Here is a 2,248-nt window from a genome sequence, read left to right as displayed (position 1 = left end):
ACATAACGATGGATTTAACGATACGATACAATAAAATTAAAGTAACAATCAAAGCAAACATTGTATTTAAACTAACAACACAATATAATACAATAGGTAACAGCCATCCAAACAAGTTGTAAATGATTATGAATTGTTAATCTATATTATTTTAAAAGCATGAATATATATGTTAAATAAAAAAAGATTATCTAAAAAAGAATAGTTAAAGTTCTTCTTTTCATAAATACATAAGTTAACGATAAAAATGTAAAGTTTGTAGGAAAATATGTGGTCGACGAATATACTCTTTTAGTCTAATCTTATCATAGTTCTGTTGGCTATTTGGTCAACTAAAAATATATCCCATATTCAATGTAGAGTTCTAAACAAATATTACTGCTGAATTTTGATTTCTAAACTAATTAACTTAAAAGTCTTTGCCATCAAATAATTCAAAACTAATTAACTTAAACGTCTTTGCCATCACATATGTGTCCTTACTATCACATATTAAATTTACTGCACATTTAATATGACGAAAGTTATGTTGAAAATAATTATTTTTATTCCAATATTTGGTTAGAGAGTAAAAATAATTTTTGGAAAGACTATCTAATGAAGATTTAATTAGTTAATATAATTTATCTTTCATTTCAAGAATAATGACTAATTTAGTTTGTACAGACCGGACTCTTTCATGGATTCGAATGTTCCCCCTGGGCCCGATGATCACCCGTGGCCTGATGATCACCCGGGCCCCGATGATCACCAGGGGCCCGCTATTCACCGGGGGCCCGCTGATAGATCAGTATTGTCTTTGCAAGGCAATCATAGGTCAGAGTTATTATGGGCTGGTACTATAAGGATATCGACTAGGCTCCGTCCCCATAGGCTGCAGAGAGCGTGGACTCTTTTACGCGAGCCCCCCCCCCCCCCCCCCACACCCTCGCGTTTTAGAGATATTATTTCTGGGCGGCATCTATCGTTGAGTGTCGGTTGGTCGGGTACGACATGATTGGGCGCTCGTGGTTGAGCGGTGGAGGCCGAGAGACATACTTTCCATCTTCGCCTTTGGTGAGGCCACGATTACACTTCAGGATGTGGAGGTCTTCTTTGGATTGCGAGTAGATGGAGAGCCACTATACACTCGGTACGAGCCTCCTCCTGGTCGGACATGGGTGACAGAGTTGACTAGGCTCACCCACTTCGTGCCTGATGCCGCGGCCCAGATATCGGGACAGAGTCGGGTTCAGCTTAGTGCACTCTGCACTTATTTGGAGGGTCTGGATCCGGTTGTGGACGGCACCCAGCAGGACGATGTTGATCGTCATGCCCGTTTGTACCTGCTTATTATATTCGGGGGCATCTTGTTCCCGAACTCATCGGGTGCCTTTGTCAGTTTACGTTATTTGGTTTTCTTGGAGCATCTGGACTTCTAGGGAGACTACAGCTGGGGCGGTGCTGTTTTGGCGTATCTTTACAGATGCCTATGCCAAGAGCCTATTGGTGCTGTCAGAGATGTGTGTGGATTTTTTGCTCTTCTCCAGGTAATATTTTAAGTGTGCGTTCCTTTAATGTAAACAAGCCTCTTGAAACGACGACTAAAAAATCATATTTTCTAATATCGCTTATAGTTATGGGCGTGGGAGAGGATGCTGCCTTTTCAGCCCGTACCTAGGCATCACCTCAATATTGACATACCTTATGCGAGGAGGTGGACAGCGACTTTTGACCGGAATATGGATACGCACCACAGTATTCTTCCATTCCGGGACCAGCTTGATCACATGACGAATGATGCGGTAAAACTATTTAACTTTACATTATTAATTTAATTAAACATCTTTTCTACTTGGTGATCACTGATTTGTATTTATATGTTATGCAGCTATTTATATGGACGCCGTACGCTACTATATTAGATGGTTTGCCAGCCTTTTGCAAGGCAAGTCAAGGGGTTTGGATGTCGCAGTGTCCATTGATACACCTGAACATCGTAGAGGACCACATGCCAGAGCGTGTCTTACGACAGTTTGGGCATACACAGAGTATACCTCCTGACATCCCTCATGAGCTCCGACACTACCAGCGGGATGATCGGGCTGCCGTTGATGATGATTTTATAGCTTTCATGGCTGTCCAGCTCCACCGTTGGGAGAACAGGTAGGGCACTTTAGCGGTGGTCGGCTATGACTCCCATTGAGCATTACATGCGCTGGTGGCCGTACAGCGATTACGCATGTTAGGGTTAGAGCATATGCCTTAC

The 2,248-nt window shown here is 42.1% G+C and overlaps 1 long non-coding RNA gene across 1 annotated transcript; it reads left to right on the top strand.

Moving 5' to 3' along the window:
* Nucleotides 1-1,060: 1,060 nt before the first annotated feature.
* LOC132040231 (uncharacterized) lies at nt 1,061-1,982 on the top strand. The gene is made up of 3 exons (XR_009410637.1): nt 1,061-1,529; nt 1,617-1,784; nt 1,871-1,982. It is a non-coding gene; the product is annotated as an uncharacterized LOC132040231 (long non-coding RNA).
* Nucleotides 1,983-2,248: the final 266 nt, after the last annotated feature.

Source organism: Lycium ferocissimum, chromosome 12 (genome assembly GCF_029784015.1).
Source record: "Lycium ferocissimum isolate CSIRO_LF1 chromosome 12, AGI_CSIRO_Lferr_CH_V1, whole genome shotgun sequence".
NCBI lineage: Eukaryota > Viridiplantae > Streptophyta > Magnoliopsida > Solanales > Solanaceae > Lycium > Lycium ferocissimum.
This window is presented reverse-complemented; position numbering and strand designations above follow the sequence as displayed.